Source organism: Pteropus vampyrus, unplaced genomic scaffold (assembly GCF_000151845.1).
Source record: "Pteropus vampyrus isolate Shadow unplaced genomic scaffold, Pvam_2.0 Scaffold283, whole genome shotgun sequence".
NCBI lineage: Eukaryota > Metazoa > Chordata > Mammalia > Chiroptera > Pteropodidae > Pteropus > Pteropus vampyrus.
The window spans coordinates 1,844,390-1,868,335 of NW_011889064.1; the positions used below are offsets into that span (position 1 = coordinate 1,844,390).

The following is a 23,946-nucleotide window of genomic DNA, read 5'->3' on the forward strand; positions in this document are numbered from 1 at the left end:
CCGCCCGGCGCCCACCGCCCTGCCCTCGCCTGTCTCCTCCTTTCCCCCGGGCTCCGCTGAGTTCATTCACTGGGATTGGTTTCAAGTGACGCCATCTCTTTATTTTTAAACCAATGACCTCATCCGCGCTTGAAGTTTCCTGACCAGCGACTCTTTCTCTTTCCCCCCAACCCCCCACCCCACCCCCCCGCCTTTCCCCCTCTTTCTGTGTATCACTGTTTGGGGGGCTTTAATCAGTTTTTAAACGATTATTATCACCTCTCCCTCCCCCCTCTGCGTTCCCCACGCGGCCCCCCACCTTCACCTCCCCAGCTTCTTCACCCCTTTCAACATTGTTTTTCCAAGGCTGCTTGGTGGTGGTGGGGGGTGCTGGAAGAGAAAGAGTGAAGAAAAGTTGCAAACGTCCCCTCTCTTCCTAAGCCTCCCGCCCCCGCCCACCCCTCAGAGAAGGAGAAGATAATATAGCGAAAAGAAGACGAGGAGAGCGCGACGGGACGGACGCGAGCGGGAGCGCAGCCCTCCCGGCTCCGCGGCGGCGCCTCGCAAGTCCGGGAGGCGAGGGGGGACCGAGGGGAGACGCCGTGACAACTTTCGTTTCCCCCAGAGGGAGTCGGGAGGTCGGCGGCCCCAAAAGTAAGTGGCCTCGGGCCGGCCGCGCGGACTGTGCGAGCGGGAGGGTGCGGGGCTCGCGGCGCCCGCCCGTGCCGGCAGCATGGACGCTCCGCGGCGCGCCCCAAGTCCGGCCGCCGCACGCCGCGCTCTCGCCCCGCCGGCTCTGTCTGCCCGGGCGTCCGGGCCACCTTTATCGGACGGCGGGGTGGGGGCGACCGCGGCCCGGAGCCGCACGAGCGTTTGAGGCGGGGGTGTAGGCCTGGCTGGGGGCCGGCCCGAGCGGGAAGGGGCGGGCGGCCGGGCGCGGGGTCTCGGTCCGTTCGGGCCGGCCGGGTCGCGCCGCGAGGAGCTGCCACTGCGGGACTTTCGCGGGCGAAGCTGCTCACTTCCAGGCGCGTCTGTTACACAACACGCCTGCCAAGTGGGGCCCCGGCCTGACTGTTCCCATTATCCCAAATTCGCCTTTGGTGTAAGGAGTCAGGCCACCTGGGTGGTGACGGTATTGCTTTCTTAAACCAAACTAACCAGCCAACAATTCAATTTTCATACTGGGGCCCGAGCCATGATGTTGGGGGGCCCGATGCGCCGGTGACTTCTTTATTTAACCTAGTCGTAAAACGTGAGAAATAAAGTCCAGGGAGACAACCGAGGGTCTGTTTGTCATGTGTGGTTCCACGTTTTCATGTAATAAAACACCAGGGAGGAAAATATGCAGAACTGAAGTTTGCAGATGCTAGGTTTATTTCCTGAAACAAAACAACAATAACAACAACAAAAAACCCGGTAATTAACTTGAGACAATATAAGTAGATCTTAAAATGAATAGATAATGCAAAATTCTAAAAGTTATTAAACGTTAGCTGCAAAGATCCCGAAGTCCTGGGTATCTCAAGCTGTTTGGAGAAAGCACACCTCTAACCAGCCTGTGATGAATAAAGTGGAGAGGAAAAACCTGTTGCATAATCTCATTTGCCGTAGGGTTTGCTGTGCCGTCCCCTTGAACCAAGGGGAAGTGAGTTAAGATGCAGGGTTTTTAAAACTCTCTGAAGTTTTTATTTACCCAGTGCTCTGGCTGCCACTCTTCTTTAAAAGATTATAAGTAAACACTCTGCTCTTACAAGTGAACCAAACCTATCAAACCTGTTTAAAAAATGACCAGGTATGTTTCTTTTCTTTCTTTCGAGGGTGTGTGTGAAATTTACCATCCACGAAAGACTTTTATGACTTGCTATTTGGGGGGAACCTAGACTGTCAGAAAAATGCCTTTTCATGCCACTCATTTTGTGGGACTGATTGAGAGTGCACATAGGTGACAACTTTCTTCAAAGGATTTAAACTATTTTAAACTCCATCAAGAAAAGAGATTTTTAAAGTTAAGGTACATTTTAAAAAAGAAAACAAGAATTTTTACCAATTGAGTTAGTTTTTAATTATTTACTTTTCTTTGAGAATCATGTATATTGGTGGACACACAGCTTGGGAGGTCGTAATTAATTGAGACCTGTGGAGTTCTGTATTTGGTGAAGGCAGCAACCAGAGAAGTAAATTTAAAAACTTAAGAACTTATGGCTTTATGTAGGTATGTTAGTCAAAATGTGACTAGGCACCTTGAAAAAAAAATTGTTTTTAAATGAAGTTGTGGAATTTACTGAGTTTGAGAACTGTGTAGAAGGTTGCTGTTAATTTTTGGGGGTGGGGGGGTTGATATTTAACATCTTACGCAGAAATTTAAGCTAAATTACACCAACCCAAAAGTTGATTTTTAGGTAAAATAATTTGTACATATCAAGGTTCCACATGGGGGAAAATTAAAAATGAATTTATTCTTAATTTTGCTGATAATCTGGAGGCTAGTTTATGAAAAAAAAAGTCAGTTCAAGCACTAAAAACCTACATCAGTTGTAAAATAATTGAGTACCTATAAAGTAAAAATAGTCTTGTAAAATTGAGGATTAGGGGATGTCTGGCTAAAAGCTTAATGGCAGTAACTGAAAAGAGGGCAAAAGAGAAGATCTTGTTAACCCAGTTCTTATACATTTAAAATTTGTGAAAGTAAGGCTGAGATCAGGTCTTAGGTAGGTGCAGAGTTTAGGCTGAGGTTAGAAGGTTGATGTGTGTTTGTTTCCACAGTATTTTCTATAAATAACTATTTGGGATTTAATTCCATAGAATTTTTGGCCTACAGGATTATATATTGATGAAGCTGACTTATAAAGCTGTCCAATATTCATGTTTTTCAACCAATCATAATATCACACTAAATATAATTTGCCGGAATTACCAGTGTAATTTATCCTGGAAAAACAACTTTTCTTGGAGTATCTACAAAAAGCAGAGTTTTCTATCCTTTTAGTTTGACTAAAAATCTCACTAGACTTTTAATGTTTTTAAAATGCTTTGCGTTTTCAAGCAAATGATACTTTAAATTGAAGCAGTAAATTAATATAGGCAAGCTGATTTGGATTAGCTACCCAAGAAAAGGGAGGAAATAATCAAGGGAAACAGAAACCAGATTTTATGACAAAATCAACAGATTGAAAAAACTAGTTAAAAAGGCTTCATAGGAAATACCACAGTTGATGCTTGATTTTTTTTTTAAATTAACTATATTAAAATTTAAAACCAAGACATATCCACCATCATAAAATAAAATATTGCTAATGTTGGCTTAAGTAAAAACATAATTAAGAAAGTAAATCTTGCCCAAAGCCAATTATGATATATTCCAAAGCCAGATGTCATTTTTTTCTGATTTTCTTGTGGATAATCTGATATTTTTGTACATTTTCATTAGCCTATTGGCCATATGAAGGGATGAGGTTCATGAAAGATTGGCTGGATTTAAAGAAGCGGGCTCCAGGTTTAAGAAGAGGCCATTCTCATACACAGACTAGGAAAGGGAATTTGAAATTTAATCAAATAAATGACTGAAGGAAACAGGAGTGGCTTAAAAAGAAGGATCTAAGGCAGATTACCAAAGACAGGTACAAAGAAATAATAAAAGCTTGCCAGGGGTATGATTAGTAAAGAAGGAAATGGGATACATCTTGGCATGAAAAGAAAAAGGCATAAAGGGAAAAAATACCCTCCAGTACCTCAGCATCAAAAAGCAGGTAATGAAACTTCACCTCCTTCTCTCTTGGGGTTAGATATCTGATTATAGGTATCACCAAAAGTCACAAGATTTTTTATTACATAAAAATTTTAATCTTGGGGGAGGGGCATGTATATAGTAAATTTTGAGCATAAATTATAATTATATGAGAACGTAAAACTTGAAATTGCCAAAGATAAATTTAAAATAGAGGGAGACCCACTGCAATTTCAACTGAGTTATTGGAAAGGGAGGGATAGGTTATAAAAAGTTGAAACTTTAGCTTAATTGATTTAATATATAAATCAATCGGGCAGACCGTTTCTTAATGGTATACTATCTACATACATACTAAGGTGAATACCAGAAGTTGGTGACATGAGTCCCTGCCCTTAATAAGGAGAGAAGGATAATAAGAATTTTAAGGGAGGTATGTACATATGCAAAGATAAATGATCAGACAGCAGGGGAGTGTGAAATTTATGGTATAAAAGAGAAAGAGATTGGAGGATTAGGGGAGATAATCTTCATAGAGATAATAGAATTTGACCCTGGCCTTGAAAGATGGTTAACATGTGTATGGAGGAAAGGAAATTGGGGAGGTCAAAGAAGGCAGCCATTCATCCATCTCTCCATTCAGCAAACTTATTCGGATTCTTTATTATGTGCTAGACACTGTTTCAGAAACTGGGTATACAGTGGAAAATAACATGTTTTTTTGCCCTTATGGAATTTACATTCTAGTGGGAGAAGACAGAAGGTCAGTAAACAAATAAACACTATATGAAAAATGTGATGTCCATAGTGATGTGTGAAGATAATAAAATAATGATCAGCGTCAAGGAAATTATAGAGGGCTAGGCACAGTCTCACTTATTCTGCTAATAACCCGTTTTGCCTATAGTAATAAATATTATTAATGGTATAACTTTAATATTTATTTGCAGTCTAAACTAATTCGAATGCAGGCCACACATTAATTAACTTCATCTTTAACCAGTTTTTTTAAAAAAATGTACATAATTTTTTTTATATTGAAGCATGCAAGTGTTGAGTTTTTAACTCTTCATTAACAGTTTATCTACAGTTTTGTTTTGTTTTTTTAAATTTGCTTCCATCTGCTAAGAATCTCATGTTTTTGCAGTGAGGTTAATATTGTTTACAGTTTACTTAGGGTTGTGATGTATTGGGCCATTTACTTAGGTTAAATTCTCCATTAGGAACAACAGTCACAATAGTGCCATAAAGTGAAGCTAAATTCCAAGAACATTTTGTTTTGATGGTACCTTGTGTGAGAGCACACAAAGGATGTACAGATAGTGTAAGTAAACTATTTGACTTAATTACCAGATGGGTAAAATAGGGTAAAGAATGACATCATCTGGGTCTTGTCCACATGCTACAGGAATCACATGGTAAATTTGAACTGTGTCATACTCTGTGTGCTTAATTATGTTTCATTAAAGGTTTACTGAGAGGGAAGTTAGTGGTCTCACTGGAAATACTATCTTAAACTTAGGATTTTTACTGACTTGCTACAAATAGTAGAAACCTGAAGCAAAAGTGTCAGTTCTGAAATGGGGAAGTCTGGATTCTTACTGCAGTTACCTGATTGCCAGGTTTTATTGAGAAGATGTCCTTTGCAGTGTCAGCAGAAAATTTCTTGGTGACTATTTCTTGGTTTTGGACACATTTATAAAGTACTTCTCAAGCATTCTTGAAGAAATACATTCCCTCCCTTCTCTACTCTTTTTGCAATTTTAAACTTAAAAAATTTTATAGATAAAATTGAGGTAAAGGATTCTAAAAAGGATTGGTATTTGTGTGTGTCTATAGAAACAAAACTCTTAGAAATTTTTCTCTATGCACCTAACCAGTTTTCATCTACAATAGATTCTGACGCACTTGGGTAAGCTTATGGAAAAGAAAACAATTTTCAGAGGAGGTAGGAAATTCTTTAGCATTCCCTTGATTTTCTATTAAACTAAATACTCCATTTAGAAAATAATTGTAGATATAAATGCTGGAAGTTTGTGATGTGTGATAAAAGCTAATGTGACGTATACGCTTCAGAAATATTTGGAAAGGAAGGACAGTGGAACTTAGATTTGTTTCAGTGTCTGGGTGAGAGGTGGGGCAAACTGCAATTTACAGAAAAATGCACTAAAAATTGTGATATATGGCAAGGTAATATGAAATATCTCGTTCCTCTTAAAATTAATGTGGAAAAACATGTACATAAGTATATGCTACTTACTGTTTGCATTGTATAAATAATAAAAAAAAAAAAACTCATACCCTAGGATAGTACCTGGTTGAATTGGCTTTTGATAAGTGTTTGCTGAATAAGTTGAATTAATTCTCACAACTGTTACTTTTGATCATGGTTCCATTTTATCTGTAGCTTAGAGCATTGGTTTTTTTTTTTTTAGTTTTGAGTTGAAACCTGAAGGGGGTTGGTTGCCTTACAGCCTTGGGCACCTGACTTATTTGAGCAGTATGCTCGCTCTGGAACCTGGACCCTGACCTCACCTCCAGCTTGCTTGACCCTGTGGCAGACCTGACCTCATCTTTTCTGAAATGGCAGGTGGTTGTTTACTCTCAACAACTTCTCTTCCTGAGCAGCTGAGCTGTCACCAGTCTGGCCTATTTTCTACTGGGTTTCTTTTGTTATTTTTGTTTGTTGTTCGATGGGGGGAGAAGCACATTTCTCAGGAAGATAGTTCTTGAATGTTTTGTAAACTGCACATGGTATATAAAGTGTGGTATTATTTCCTCTCGTTCTAACTTTTGCTAAAAATCTTGTGTTCCTTGAAAATGAGCTGGTAAGAATGTAATTTTGATGATACAAACCAACTGAAAACTAAAACTTTTTTTTTTTGAGACATTCAGGAAATTAGAACATGTAGTATATATTAGATGGTATTTAAGAATTATAAACATAAAGTTTAACTATATGTTAATAGTATTGTGGTTATGTTAAAAAATTCTCATGTGTTAAAGATACATATGGAAGTATTTATAGACAAAATGAGATCATGCCTAGTATTTGTTTTCAAAAACTTCAAGATATACACAAACTCACACAAATGGGGAATAAAACAATATTGACAAATTTTTTACTATTGTTGAAGCTGGGTGATGGGTACATTGGGGTTTGTTACTGTTTTCTGTACTTTCTGTATTTTTGGTAATATTCATAATTAGTTAAACTATATATTACCAATTAGAACTGTAGGGGAAGAAATTTAATACAGTACAATTATGTGGTTGGACATTTTGAGCAAATTAGCTAATCAAAAATCTCCACTTAGCATTTTTTTGGTAAGTTCTGCTTTTAGTAATAAATTTTTAAGAAGGGAGAATTTTGTAGAAATATGGTCACAAGAAGTGTTTAAAACTCTTAACTTTGAGAACTTGTAATAATAATATACCTGTAGTTTATAAATTGTTTTTCATATTTTGTGTTTTATCCTCAGAACAAGACATGAGTTATCCATTTTACAGATGAAGAAACTGAGATCTTAGAGACATTAAATAATTTATCCAAATCCCAAAGCAAATAAGAAGTGGTGCTAGAACTGGAGTGAGATCTTCTGATTCATTTTCAGGTGCCCATTTTCTTATATACACATATTTATAAGTGCTCTTTTGTGGTGTTATAAACCAGTGGTTTTCAAACATTTTGGAGTCAGACACCTTTGTACTCTTAAAAATTATTGAGGACCCCAAAAATGTTTTGTTTATGTGGACTATATCAATATTTAACACATTAGAAATTAAAACTGAGAAATGTTTAAAATGTTTATTCATTTAAAAATCACTCACTAAAGGTTAACATAAATAACGTACTTTTATGAAAAAGGTATTCTAAAACAATACAGTGAGAAGTGTGACATTGTTTTACATTTTGCCATTCTCTTTATTGCTTAATAGAAGACAGCTGGATTTTCACAACTGCTTTTATAATCAGTCCGTTGTGATATTTTGTTTGTTTGAAGTATGTGAAGAAAACCCAGTCATATACAGATATATAGTTGAATAAGGGTAGAGTATTTTAATGTCTTTATGAAATTGTGAGTATTCTTTGTTACATCAAAACTCAAGAAGTGGTAAATTCTTAAAGATTAGTTGCAGTGTTAACTCTGAAACCATATCAGTTAATTTTTTCTTTGTTGTCACATTAAAAATCTATTGGTCCATCTTGTACTTTGAATGGATCTTTGATGGGTATGTGATTTTATAACATCATACTTGGGTCATTTGAAAAATAATGGTATATATTGAGTTATACAGATCTTTCAAATGTCGGCACATTTGCTTACATAATATTTAACAAATCATGTTCATTAATTTCATCAAAAAAGTTTTTAAGGACTGGGAAGCGTTCAATATTTTGATGTTGAGTTCAAGTTTTCCAAAATACTAATTTTTCTCAAAAGTTCAAATTTTATCATTGGCAACAGATTTTGTCAGTTTTTTCCTTGAAGTGTCAGGCTCACTTTAATCCTTTTAGAGAAAATGTCTGCCAAATACCTAAGTCTGAATAAACTATAAATTGTCTGCCAGTCATTCTTTTAAGCAAAAATGGTATTCTTTGAAAAAAGTTGCAGTTAGTTCATAGCTCAAACAATTGCATAAATGCTTTTCCTCAAGATAGCCATTGTATTAGAAGTGCTTTTTGTGTACTTCCCATTTCATCACATAGAATGTTAAAAAGACCAAGTTCTCAAAAAGTGAGATTTAATAAAATGAATAATTTTAATTTTATCAAAAACATTAAGTGAAACTGGCTTTTTAAAAGTGATGGTTAGACAATGAGAAATATAACTACTACTAGTACAATTTTGTACTCCTTCCTTAATTCATGCTAAAAGTGCCAGCATTTTGCCTACCATTGCTTTTGTACCACCAGAGCAGATACCAACATGGTTGTTTCAGGATAAATCATGAGATTGAAAAAGTTATTTAATACTTTGAGTAATTCAGCAGCACTTGTATTTGTTGCCAAGCATTCACATAAAAGAAGACCTTCTTTGATAGTTAGTTGGCGTGGATACTGGAATAATAAAAACAAAACAGTATGTCCACCCCCATCTATGGATTTGTCCACTTACAAAACATAACTACAGTTCTAAAGTGGGGATATCATAGTTCATATTTGCGGTAAAATCTTTAATTTGATGAGATTCCGCATCATGGCATTGCCATGATTTTTTTTACTGATTTCATCCAGTAGACATTCAGCTTTGTCAACTATACAAAGCTTTATTAGTTCTCAGCTATTTTGTGTACTGCTCCAGTCCATGAAATCTGATAATTTACTCTGTATGATGCTTCAGTGGCTTTTTCATTTCTATTTTAAAGACGATCTTTTGCTTTTAAAGAGCTCATCATATCAGTGTTTAAAACATTCAGTTTCTTAAAACAGTGAATTCATTGGACGATAATGAGATTATGGAGATAATAGCAGATATAATGAAAGATTGCTATCCCTAGGAAATAGAAATACTGAGAACACACTTGAGTTAATTTCTGTAAAAAAAACGTATTTACATCTTAAAATTTTGCTACCTTAGAAATTTCTTAAAAACACAAAATGCAGCATGTTTTATTAGGTGCCAGAGTGATACATTACCATCACATAACATGTATCCTTTGGATTCACTGTTGTATGTTCATGAGAGAATGAAAGTGAACAAGGCAGAGATCATCTTTGTAGTACCAAAAATAGTTTTTACATGTGGAGCCCTGAAAAGGTCTCAGTCACCTCCCACCAGAGGTCTCTGGATCGCACTTTGAAAATTATGATATAAATTGGTGTGATGTCTTAATATTTTTAGAGCAGTCTAATACAGACATCTATTTCGATAAAGTAATATTTCCATCTTAGTTGATTAATTCATGAGGAAGAAGGGAATATACTAGTGGGATGATATCATTTATCAGTTTGTTATTTATATGGTACTTAATTCCAGAAAGGATTTGCGTTGGCAAAATAAAGGATCAAAGTTAATTATCAAGAACAAACATGGTTCTAACTCATGTTTTTCCCCTACTGTTTTCTTTACCGATGACATTTATGTTAATAGGGTCATATAGTTGAGATATTATAACTATAAAGTAATTAAACTAGTCTCTATTAACAATGCAGGAGAAATATAACCCTGTCACTTTAGTTGCATGCAGTATAAACAATATGTTTGTAATGGGAGTGAGATTGGGCAGGAAAATCATAGCATGCCACAGAAATTTTTTTTTTAAATTCAGGACTGCTTTCAGCTGTAGTTAATAGAAAGCCACTAGCAGAAGCTTAAACCATAAGTTATTTATCTGGTTCAGAGAAATTTAGAGGTAGGTGGTCTCAGGGATGGTTCAGCTACTCAGCAGTGTCCTCAGGTTCTTTCCAATCTTTGACTCTGCCATCTTTTGCATGTTCACACTGCCACCAGGTCATAAAATGGCTGCCTCAGCTTTAGGTATCACATCCCCTTTCAAGGCAAGAAGGAGGAAGGGAATAGTACAAGCAGTCCCTCCTCCTTTGCTTGCCTAACTGAGAATAAAATCTTTCTCAGAAGCTTCCATTCGATTTTCTCTTCAGTGTCATTTGCTCGAACTGTTTTACAAAACTACCCCCACTCATGGGAGAGATTAGAGAAGTGAGTGTATTGCTGAGGGTTAGTATAACATGCATTATGTGTCATTTCCTGGGCTTAGGCACATTGCTTGCTGCCCAGGAAAAGCTGGGATTCTATTAGCAAGCTATAGGGGGAGAAATGTCAGTTGGATAGCTGGCCGACTGTGTGTCTGTCACAAATAAGCAGAAAGGGAAGCACAAAGAGTATTAAGTAACTTTATAAAACAACTTTTCTTTAGTCTGAAGACTGTTAGGTGTTCCCCTCAAACAAGGCCATATCCATTTTCTTTCTTATTTTGGTGGAACACTATATAGACCGATAGCCCAATTAGTTGTAGGGCTAACTTACAGACAGTTAGGTCTCAGTTTTCTCAACTGTGAAATAGAATATTGTATTAGATCGTCTCTGAGATAATTTCCAGTTCTAAAACTTTTTTTTCCTGTCTTTTGACCACTTCGTATTTTATTATTATTTTTTAATTAAAATATTGGACAGGATGAGAGGCTATGAAAATGTATGGTGTTGTTTAGTCATCTCGATAGCTGTGTGGTATCTCTAATAAAGATCTCGATGATATAGAAGATGAAAGCTAGATTTAGGTTTTTGCTTTTTGGCAGTTACTCATATTACTTCTGCCTCAAATTTCCATTGAAAATGGAAAACTAATTGCATTTTTATTTTGATAGGGAAAAATACACACACATGTGTATGTAGTCTATAATCAAAATAACCTCAGTACAGTGTTCTGAGAAAATGCTTCCTTTCCCAACAGAGGAGGCATTTTAAACACTAGTTAAAAACCTGGTAGAGCACCCCTTTTACTTGTGGACATTTGTTCTTATTAATAGTATTCACATTGCACATTTGCTTTAGATAAAATGAAAGGACAACTAAAGGAAAGTGATTCCTTGTATGCACTGTAGCAACTATACTTGAATGAGGCAGAACCTTTGATGTTTCAAGTGCCTTAAAATGGGATTTTGCTTGTGTTTCAGAGAGAGTGATGATCTGGTTCCTTATATAGAATCTTGTCAAGAGTATATGAATTTGGATATACAGTGGGCTGAAAATTATATTCCCAACTTTAACAAATTACAAAGCAATTGCACTGCTTTATAAAAGAGACTCCTAAAATGTTAACCTAAAAAGTGTTAATCTTCTGTTCAACAAAAGTCTTACAGAAGGATCCCACTGCATTTTATTTATGGTTTATCAGTATTGAGATATCCTGGAGATAAACATTAACTATGGCATTTAAGATGACAAAAGGCATCTGCAGTTCGGGATGCATTTTTAATAATAAAATGTGTGTATGTATACGTACTTAATAGCTACTTTAAACAGTGTAGGGGCAGTGTCTAATTTCATTGCCACAGAATATCCAAATATCCATTTCTTTCTTATTTTGGTGGAACACTATACAGAACTTCAACTGAAACCTTTTTAAGTATGTAATTAAAGCAGTTGTTTTCATTTTTCATTATGTGAATGACTAAGAGCCTTGTTAATGTAAATATTCAGGAAGCTTGATTTTATAGCTTCTTCATTTTATAACCAACAATAAAAATCATGTACAGTTGAAAACCCCTTCTTCTTTCATCTACAGTCCCATTTGAAAGACAAACTTAAGCGATTTTTCTGGCAAATGAATGACCTCTGTGGCAAGATTTTCGACACTACCATTGGCTATCTCATAGAATGTAGTTAATGTGACATTAGTTTAAAGAGCTAGAGTATTTAATGGGGAATTTCCATGTACTAAGTATTAGGCAGTATGGTATCCACTTGCCAGGAAAAAGTAGTTTTATATAAGGTTTTAAGAAAAGTTACTGTGAAATCAGTGGAGATTTTTTTAGAGAAATGACCTTAATTCATTCATTAAAATAAGCACCTTGGCTTCTGTGTTTGGTAGGCTTTTTTCTGGATCAGAAGATACTTCTTTTTGCCAGTGGTCATCAGTATGCCATTGTAATCAACATGAACAAGTATTTACTGAGTGATTTACAGATATTTGAGGGGATGCAAAGGAGTAAAATACATTGCCTTGGTCATCAAGATTATACTTGTTGTCAGCATCTCTTTAATGATTATCTCTTCATGGTTTAAACAAGTCACAGTAAAAGACTCCTAATTCTTTGCCCTAGGGGTTCTTCAATGGGGTTCCAGCATACCAGTCTTTCCTAGGTTAAGAGATAAAGTTACAATTAGAAGTGGAGGTCATTGCACCTCAAGTCCTCTCCTGGCCATTTCTCCTTTCTCTCCTATGATTGTAGATCTGCCCTGCTTACTCTAAGAGCAGTTTGCTAGCTGGCTGCTTCTGTAGGATAGTTTGAGAGAGGAAAAACAGTGTCCTGGAACAGTTTTAGACGGTATCCTGGAACAGTTTTAGACGGTATCCTGGAACAGTTTTTGGCACCTTTGTAGAGTATGAAAGGTTAGGAGGGACACAGCAAGAAAAAGCTAGAGATGTATTGCCGTTCTCTTTCTCTCTCTTTTTTTTCTTTTTTCATTTTTTTGTTGTGGCAAAAACATAAAATTTACCATTTTAACCATTTTAAGTATACAGTTTAGTAGGGTTAAGTATATCCACATTGTTGTGAAACAGATCCTTAGAACTTTTTCATCTTGCAAAGCTGAAATTCTATACGCATTAAACAACAAATCCCCTTTTCTCTCTCCCCCCCAGCCCCTGGTAACCACAGTCTACATAGTTTCTATGAATTTGACTATTTTAGGTACCTTATATAAGTGGAATCATACAGTGTTGTCTTTTTGTTATTTATTAGCATAATGTCCTCAAGGTTCATCCATGTTGTGGCATGTGATAGGAATGTCTTCCTTTTTAAGTCGAATAATATTGTATTATCATTTTATGTATAATCACATTTTGTTTATTCATCTGTTGGTAAGCATTTGAATTGCTTTTGGTTATTGTGAATAATGCTGCTATGAACATGGGTGTGCAAATATCTCTTGGAGACCCTGATTTCAATTCTATTGGATATAAACCCAGAAGTAGAATAGCTGGATCATATGGAAATGATTTTTAATTATTTGAGGAACTGCCGTAATGTTTTGCACCATCTTACAATCTTACCAATGATGCCAAAGGTTCTGTAATCTCACATTTGTGCGAACACTTGTTATTTTCTAGACTGTTGTATGTGCATTTTTAATAACAGCCATTCTGACAGACGTGAGGTGCTATTTCATTGTGGTTTTGATTTGCATTTCTCTGATGATTGGTGCTGATGAGCATCTCTTATACTTGTTGGCCATTTGTATATCATCTTTGGAGAAATGTCTACTTAAGCCCTTTGCCCATTTTTTAATCGGGTTATTTGATTTTTTTTGTTGTTGAGTTGTAAAATGCCATTTTCTTTTTAAAATATGAATAACAACTTAGAACTGCTTACAGATCATATGTGATATAGTTGCAGGGATAAAAAATGGAGTGAGTGGAATACACTAACTGCAGAGTAGCCTCTCTTATCTTTAGCCATTCCTGGTGCAGCTTGCTTGGTTAAGGGCTTTGTACTCCAAAGAGGATTCGAAGCCTCAGATTTGTCCTTTTCCTCTCTCTCTTCTTCCTCATTACCTATAAAACTAGGGGGATGGACAAGATGATACTGAGGTGTCTTCCAGCTCTAAAATTCTAAGTTTTGAGAGTATTGCCTTTTCCCAACTGACCTCTAGTATCTAAAATTTCCTTGGAACCTTGGGTAATATCTGACTCCTAGACTGAGAAATCTTTGTTGATGACCAGTAAGAAGCACTTCAAAGCTCTGTTGGATCTTTGGTTTTCTAATTATTAATCTTACTCATTTTTCTCTTTATATAGTATGGTATCACCTTAAAATCCTGGGCCTAAAGGTTAATTCTTTAACTGCTGCTATACACAAGTCCTTCACTGGGTATGTGGTAGAGCTTGTACTTTGCCCCGGAGATATAGAGCAGTTTTTTTTTTAAAACCTACTCACAGTCATGAGGAAATAGAAGCCAAAGTTCATTGGACAGTATAGTTGTTGTTTTAAATGCATGGAACAAACAGAACAACTAGTTCAAATTCACTGAATTTTTATTTCTGTAAAACCATCTATATTTTTGTGCTAAATGCCAGCTTTAAAGAAATATTACCCAACCGATTTGTTTATTCCCTGTCCGTGGCTTTCATACAGATACGTATTAAGGTAGTAATTAAAAAAAAGAAGTAATGTGATTGTGATGGCGAAGGTCGAAGGGTACTGTGGGTTCTGCTATGATATGCTCAGAATTACTTTAGGTCTCAAGTATTTGATATTTTTAATTATTTTTATATTATAGATACTAACTAATCTTTAGGGAGCTGGTCTTAGTTATATGGAGTTTTATGTTATTGCCATATGGTGCTATGACTTAAAATGTTATAATGCTAACAGTACTCTATGAGGTAATGAGACAAACAAGTAAAATCTAGTAAACCAAATAGGAATGGGTGTGAATGTGCATGGTAACTGAGAAAATGAGTTATTGAAAGTGCTTGGAACAGAACTCAGGATGTTCAGTCTAGCATTGTCTTTGTGCTTGGCTATCTGTGGCATCTACATTCCTTTTTGGTCTGTTGCCAGGTCTTGATGGAACATTACCAAATACTAAATATTTTGCTAAAATACTGAATATAGCTGGGTGTGTGAACAGGAGAGGTAATGCAGATACTAAGGCAACTTCAGAAAGCTACATTGTGGGCAGCTGCTATAATGTTCAGAGCTACTCTAGGTAATTCTTAGATTATATAGTCAACTCAGGGATTGAAATGCATTTTGTAACATCATAACAATTTCTTTGCAAAAGGTTATCTAGGCCCTGAGGGGGCTCCTTATCACCATTCCTATGATCATAGGTTGGTAATTTAATTGTAAAAAAAGCACAAGCACCAGAACACAGGTAAAGTGAAAAGATAAAACTAACATGTAGTTGGTAACTACAAGCCAAAATTCATTAATATCATTCTCAAAAGAGTGTAAAGATTCCCCTCCAAATGATAGCAGTTCAGACATTTACAATATGTAAGACAATCAGATTTTTTTCATTATTCATTTATTGATGTCGCATGGGAAATATAACTTATTTCTATACTATAATTTCATTTGTGGTTTCTAAAAGTATGTAATATCACTATTTCAGCATCAATAATATCATTTGTAATGGAAGTTCTTTTTCCTAATGGATGCTTCAGAATCTACATATTAAACATTAGTATGGCTCTAGGACCATGGTTTGGTCACCGTTTCTCTGATCTGCTTGATATTTGTGGGGAAAGATTTGCTAGGAAATGTGACCGAAGTGATCCTACAATTCTGGCTAGATGGGAGCTTTTAGAATATCATTAGACTTCATTTATCCGCATACCTGCTTATCTTTTACTAGACTAATTTAAGATTTGGCTATAATTTGTGTAATAAGTAAATAAGCTTTTCTAATTAAATAGGGCCTATATGTGTAAAAATATTTTGATGGTATTCAAAAATCAATATAATTCACCACAATAACTATAAAAAAGTAGCAAAACTGTATGACTACCTCAGTGGGTTCAGGCAAAGCATTAGTTAAAATCTAATATCTGTTTGGATACATAAAAAAAAGCTCCTAACAAACAAATATAGGGGTTTCCCAAATACAATACCAGGGTCTGGTGGGGATGCAGAGCAGATGGAACTTTTATATGTTGCTGGTGGGAGTGCAAAATGGTACAACTGCTTAGGAAAACAGGCAGTTTCTTATAAAGATGGCGTATTCTTACCTCATGACTCATCAGTCCTGTTCATAAGTATTTACTTAAGAAAAATGGAAACTTATGTTCACACAGAAACCTAACCTCAATGTTTATGCAGCTTTATGCATAATCACCAAAAAAAAAAAACCTAGAAAGAACCTAAATGTCCTACAACTGGTAAATGAATGTACAGACTGTGGTATATCCCCACAAACTATTGATGCATATAACAACATGGCTTAATCTTAAATTATGTTGAGTAAAAGAAGCCATTCTCAAAAGATTATGCACTCTGATTCAATTTAAGTCATATTCAAGAAAGGCAAAACTATAAGTACGGGGAACAGGTCAATGGTTGCCAGGGTTTGAGAGTAGGGAGATGGTTTGATTACAGAGTGGCATAAGGAAATTTTGGGGGGTGATGGAACTGTTTGTATCTTGGTTGTGATGAAAGTTATGTTATATATTTGGTCAAAACTCAGAACTGCACACCAAAAAACCTGAATTTTACTTTATGTAAATTAAAATTAATATTTTTAAAAAGTAATATTCTTAGATACCAAGTCAATGTACAAAATCTGTATTTCTGTATAACAGTAATAACTATAAAATGAAATTTTAAGATGACATTTATAATAGCATCAAAAAATATCAAGTATGTAGGACTAAATCTAATGAAAGATGTCCAAGACTATTGTAGAAGCTGATTCTAAAATTTATATGGAAATACAAATGGCAAGAATAATCAAGGTAATAACACTGAAGAAAAATAAAATTGTGGTTTACGCTATTGGGTGTGCAGTATGGAATAAACAGATCAGCGGAATATAATAGACCAGAAACAGACTTAGACAGACATAAATACATAAATGCAATAAATATATCTAAGTATGTATATATGTATATACATCTATATACACACACAATTTGTGATTAAGATGGCATTATACTGCAATACGGAAAGAAAAATCTTTTTAATAAATGATCCTAGATCAATTGCCTATCCATATCGGAAAAAAAACCGATTTGACCCCTGCCTCACATCATACACACAAATCAATTGTAGATCTAAATGTAGAAGGTTAGAAAAAGCTTCTAGAGGTGCTCAACACATTAGTCATCGGAGAATGCTGAATAAAACCACAGTGAATTACCGCCATATGGACCAGATAGCTAAAAATTTAAAGAAATATAATAACAAAAACTCAAAAATATCAAGTGTCAGCAAGGAAGTAGAGCAACTAGAGCTCTCAAACATTGATGGTGGAATTTTAAATTGGTATGGCTGCTTCAGAAAATTGGTAGTATTATGTTGAAACTCTCAATACTCATTATGCCTCTGACTCAGCAAATCCACTCTTAGGTGTATGCCAACAGAAATGTGTATTATGTTCACCAAAAGATATGTACAAGGATATTCATAGCACAATTCATAATAACTCCAAACTAGAAACAGCCTACAGGGTCCTTTAGTGGAAGATTGGATAAATACATTGTCATATTTTTAATGAAATATATAGCAACGAACAGAAAAACTTGCTAGTTGCAACAACATAGGCTTATATATAATGTTGAGCAAAAGAGTTTAGACACAAAAAGAATTCAAAAACAGGCAAAACTAATCTGTGGTTTAAGAAGTCAGGATAGTGATTACCTTTAAAGAGGGAGATTAGATGATGGGATAGTTATGAGGCTGACTTATGGAGTCTTCTGTTTCTTGATCAGGATGGTAGTTACAGGCTGTATATTCATGACTTGTATGCTTTTTGGTATATATGTTATATTTTAATTTTAAAAAGTTTATTAAAAGCAATACTTGGGGTTTACCATAGCAGTGATTGGCATCTGAGATTGTATTAATTTCTTTTTCATTATTAAAGTTCATATTATCAGTATTGTAAAAGAGGAAATTATTTGTATTTACAAATACAAATAACTCACTCCATAAATAAATATAGAAAACAGGCTTAAATTCTATCCTAACTAAATCAGGACATTCCTAGGCTTCCTGAGTTTTTTATTGCTTTTGTTACTAGGAATGAACGCATTCCTCCTGTATCCCTGTGTTTTATTTTTTTTTTTTAATTCACAAAGGAGAACATAGAAACCATTAGAAACCATTCTATATCAGTACATATAAGCAGACATCTTTCTTTTCAGACAGCCATATGGAATATTACTACATTGCTGTAATAATACATTCAGTCCATTTGTCATTCACTGACATTGTGCTTGCTTCTGCTTCTGACTTTTTACAATTATAAACATGTTTCAGTGAATAATAATTCACATATAATATACTTGGGCAAATATTTATATCATACAAATTCTTAGAAGTAGAATTTTTAGATCTTCATAGCATTTTTTCTCTCTACTACAGGATCCAGTTTGAGGATCAGATACTGCATTTACTTGGCATATGTCTTTTTAGTTTCCTTTATTTTGGTATGGTTCCTTGGCTTTTTTTTTTTTTTTTGGCTTTTTTAAATAACAGAAAACTTATTTAAAAAATAACAGTTTTTTTGGGATATAAGTCACATACCATAAAATTTACCCTCTAAAACAAATTGAGATATAATACACAGTTATTTTAAAGTATACTAATCAGTGGTTTTTAGTATATCCACAGAACTGTGCAACTGTCACCACAACTCCAGAATATTGTCCAACTCCAGAACATTTTTATCATCCCCGAAGCAAACCCTGTATTCATTAGCAGTTGCTCTTTATCACCTCCCTTCCCCACAGCCTCTGGCGACTACTATTCTACTTTCTGTCTCTCTAGATTTGCCTATTCTGGGTATTTCATATAAATGAATTCATATAATATGTGACCTTTTATGTCTGGCTTCTTAGCATAATGTTTTCAAAGTTTATGAATATTGTAGCAGGTATTAGTATTCATTCCTTTTTATGACTGAATAATGTTCTATTGTATGGATATATACCATATTTTGCATAGCCCTTCAAAAGTTGATGGACCTTTTGGCCATTACAAATAATGTTGCAATGAACATTCTTGCGAAAGTCTTCATGTGTTCATGTTTTCAGTACTCATGTATCTAAATTTTGATCAAGTCTTCTTATTTCCCTATGGCACTCTGCAGAACTTTCTTGGCCATTGTTTCCTCTAGGGTTTGTAGTGGATCATGAGTAGTCAGAGAAGCAATTGTTAAGAAGACTTGGACCAAGCAGTTACTGCTCTGAAGTGATTTGTAGACTGAAAGGCTTGAAGACCTTGAGTATAGACACCTAACCTCTCCTGTCTACAACTATGATAGATTTCCCAGCCCCCGAGAGCTCCTGCCTTTTGCATACCTTACTGGGCCTTCCAATAAAATTGACTAATTTTAATAAGGATTCCTCTTGTTTTCCTACTTACACTTGTTGGGGATGCTGTCAGGCAGAAATAATGTCAGTGTAGTGTTACAGATAACTGTCAGAGTTATGAAGCTGGTACCTCCCTTTTATTCTTCTCTTAATGTTTGTATTTGTGTTGAGGAGGGGACTAAATGTACCTAGATTCTGAAGGAAGGTGATCTTATCCCTCCCCCTTTCCCTCTGCTAAATCAACGCCGCAGTGAGAATCAGCAGCCTATTTGTCTCCTGAAGGTGAATCTGTGCTGTTTCCTGGCAGGAAGCAGCCAGCCTTCAGGGACTGCCTATAAAGAAGTTGCCTCCAGAATCTGTAGAAGAGTTTGCTGGCTTGTTATGTCCCCACATCCTCCAAACTTCCCTTGGCCAGAGGCTATTTGTGAGTACAAAGAGATTGTGTAGCATCCTAAGGACTTAAGGTAGGAGAGCCTCTGGAGTAAATTTATGGTGGAGAGGCTTATCACTTCCTTGTTGACTTCCAGACATCACCACTAGAAATTCTTTTCCTTCTCTCACTCTTGGGGCACTCATGTCGCACTGAGCCTTGCAAATAGATACATGTGTACAAATTTTATTTCTATGATATTGTCTTAAATTGTGTCCTCCAATGGTGCCTGAGCAGAAAGGCTTGCACAACAAAATAGATGTTCAAAAATTATTGTATAGGTGAATGAGCCACAAGTTAGACCTACTATTTAAGGGAGGCTGCCAAATGAGCATTTTCTAGTCTGGTATTTTCTTTCGTTGTGTGTTAATAAGGGCATATTATGAATAAAAACTCCTGACTCTGGTTGAATGCCACCTTTTTTTTTTTTTAAGTAATTGTGGGTACAACCTTGAGAAGGGTAAGGATGTCCTTTATTTAATGTAATATAAATTGTTTGGCTGGAAACCCAAATCTTGGTTTCCGTCAGCAGCTTATTAAATGAAAGGACTGGATTAGAGAGAGGAATTACAAAAGATTGTCTGCTCTGTAATGTGATTTGCCCTTAGTAATAGGAAATTCCTGGATGGAGATATTTAACTTACATTCATATATGAGTGAACACTGAGCTTTATCTTGTCTTCTGCCAGCCTGTAAAGATCTTTTCTTGATATGTCTACATCTTAAAAAACAGTGAAGATTGGAAACTAGCTTGCTTCAACCATAAACTGCTTTCTAGATCCAGAATGGGGTTCTGTGCCCCAGCATAACCTTGTGGTCTTTTGTTGGGTGCCATAAGTGAATTATTGTGTTCCTTTATTATTGGAATTAAACTGATACTGAGAACTTGATCTATTACCTGATAATATAGTCATATATTCAGACTTTCAGCAGCTGTTATAAAACACATACCTTAAAATATAGGTCAGATGAATTTCAATATTGTGTGTATTACCAAATTTCTCCTTTCTTCCCTCTTAAACTTTGCCTTCCAAGAGGCTTGTCCTTTGTGACCCTTTTTTGGGAGGAGGTAAAGAATCCACTTCTACTCGTTTGTGTAAAAAAATACTGATGCCTCGGTCCCACTCCCCAGAGGTTCTGATTGATTGGTCTGCGGCACATCAGAATATTTAAGAATTCCCCAGGTGATCTTAATGGGCAGCCAAGATTCAGTACTACTACATTAGCCAAAATACTCCTCCATTAATCCTGTATTGAGTTTTCTTTGTAGTGAATGTTACAGTTTACAAAGTACTATTCTTCTACACACTTACTGTATTCTCATAGTGACCCAGTGAAGCAGACAAGCTTCTCCTTCCAGGGTTCTTTACTCTTCAGGAGTGTTCTATGAGGGCTTATTATCTCAACATTTTGTCTTTTACTTCATACATGGTTATTTATCTGTACTTCCATGGCAGGCCAGTATTTCAATGAGGCCACCTCTCTTCACAGCCTCATCCTATCCTTAAAAGGTTACATTCTTTCTCATCTTTTGAAATACAGTGCTTTCTGTGCCTTTTAGGAGTCTATTAAAATTTGCAGACTATTTGGTAAACTACAGGATTGTGGAAAGCACTGTTCTCTACAAGCTCTAGTTCTTGTTCCATCACTGATAAATTGTGTGATTTGGGGCAAACGCTTAACATTTTGTAAAAGGGATATTATTAGCCTACCAGAAGGCATGCACTAGACTAAATGGAAGTCTTGCTTCAGTGATGAGATTCGAATTGTTCTCTGGCTAATTTCCCGTTCCTCTCATTATGGGCAGTTACCATTGCCATTTTCCGTACTAACACAGCTTTTGCACCATTTTGTCTTCCAGATAAGAGACTGAAAATCAGTAGGTCTTCATGACAGATCAAATGTGAACATTGAGAAAACCAAATCTGTCTTTAGGACAGTGTTTTTCAAACTTGCCTCATCCTAAAAACCTCCTGGGATATTTGTTAAAAATGCAAATTCACAGTCTGCACTCCAGATCCCAAGTATCAATCTCCAGGTGTGGAGCCTGGATGATCATTTTTATATTAAATTTTTTAAAAATGAAATTTATTGGGGTGACATTGGTTAATAACATATGTTTCAAGTGAACAATTCTATAATACATCATTCTGTATGTTGCACTGTTTGCTCATCACCCAAAGTCTCCTTCTGTCATTGTATAGTTAGTTGACCCTCATTACTCTTTTCATCCTTCCCCTACTCCCTTCCCCTCTGATAACCACCATACTGTTATCTGTGACTGGGTCTGTTTGTTTTGTTTTGTTTCTTGATTTCTTTTATATCCTGCATATGAATGAATATCCTTTTCCATCTGACTTATTTCACTGAGCATTATATTCTTAAGATCCATCCAAGTTGTCACAAGTGGCATTATTTCATTCTTATGGCTGAATAGTATTCCATTTTATCATATTATCAAATTTCTGATTTCTGCGATTAGACAAAAGTGGGAAGTTGCTCCATAAGAAATTGAATATAGTAGATTTTCGTAAATGAACACATCTACTCCACTAACCCATTTAATTTTTTTTCCTGGAGTTTTACAGATCACAACTACAGAATTCAGAAGAACAAACACTGTTTGCAAGGGGAAAAGCTGAACATTAACTACACTGTACTTAGCCTTTTAGTCTCTGATACCTAGTGCTCTATGATGCTTAAATATGTTGATAGCAAATATTGACAGGTTTCTTTTGAACCCAGTTGAGAATCTGTGCAGTGAGGTAAAACAGATAAAGAGCTCTGTGAACATTATTCTGAGGATCTTTGCTGTGGGCTGCGTGTTAGATAAGATGGTGAAATTAGATATTTTGTTATTTAAGTCATTAAGTTTCTTAATAGACAATGCTGCAGCTTGTTATATACTAAATTTCACCTGTGGCAAGCTTACTGTATTTGTAATGATTTTGCTTTTAATTTTAATTTGGAATGTGTGGTCTTTGATACTGAAGGTTACGTTTGAAAAAGGAACATTGCCTTGTACTAAACCATATATACTTATATGTCTTTGTATGGAATATATATAATGCCTCATGCCTTGGAGCATGACTGTCATAGGAATATGTAATGATACTTTTACATATCCCTATGTAAAAGTACTTTTTTCACACTACTAAGTCATTGTTGGATGAATCTCATGATTCTGTATTAAAACTTATTTTGCTTAATGATTCATAGAAAATCATTTTTACTTAGCTCATACAAAGAATAGGCCTCAAGACTTCGACTTCTAAATTTGCTTTCTTCCTCTGAACAGCATGAGCATGACTTGTGTTATGACTGATTAAAACTATATGTGTATTTTTGTATTTTGTTGTAAAAGTTACGTATATAATAGAAAACTTGGAAATGATTGAAAAATAGGTAAGGAAAGTCGCCCATACTTTCAAAATTGAGTCCAACTTTGTTTATGTTCTGCTTTCCCTTTAATATGCCTAAATCTCTTCTGGTTTATAAACAGTGACGTGACTAGTAAAACTTGAACCTGTACATATTGCTCATCTTGCTTGATACTGGATCATCTGAAACAGGGATGGAATAGGATACTGAGATATTTTCAGATGTTTTTATGGTAGAATAATAATGTAGTCAAAATAGGCATTTTCATGAGCACTTTCAGTCAGGAAGTCAGTTATTTAATAAGGGTATATTTTGTGCCAGGCACACTGCCTTGGGTTTTGACCATTACCAGTCTCTTGGATCTTTCCTTTCCTGTCTGGTTTTATAGTCACCATTCTAAGCAGAGCCCATCTGTAGACAGCTAAAACCTGTATGGTTTTAAAGCTTACAATGTCTAAGTCAGCTTTAGACTTTCAGGAAACCTCACCAGCTGGCCCTTTCTGCTTTACCAGCATATTCTGTTACTTGCTGATATAGTCTGTGCTCTGGCTAGGAAGATCTGTACAACCTATCCCTTTACCTTAGCTCATGTGTTTTCCTCATCTGGAATTTTCTTCTCACTTCTCTCTGACAGGTCATGTCCCTGTTTTCCTTCAAAACATCTGCTAGCACATTACTTGTTAGTATTTGTCCAAATGTCGTTTTTCAA

General features: G+C 35.7%; 1 protein-coding gene across 2 annotated transcripts in view; it reads left to right on the top strand.

Moving 5' to 3' along the window:
* Positions 1-11: 11 nt before the first annotated feature.
* Positions 12-23,946, top strand: part of DUSP16 (dual specificity phosphatase 16) — a 71,030-nt gene continuing 47,095 nt past the window's right edge. The window contains exons 1-2 of one of the 2 annotated variants that reach the window (XM_011376024.2): positions 12-637; positions 7,186-7,317. The gene's annotated coding sequence lies outside the window, so the exon portion shown is untranslated. The remainder of the gene's footprint in view (positions 638-7,185; positions 7,318-23,946) is intronic. The other variant, XM_011376023.2, reaches the window with a different exon arrangement.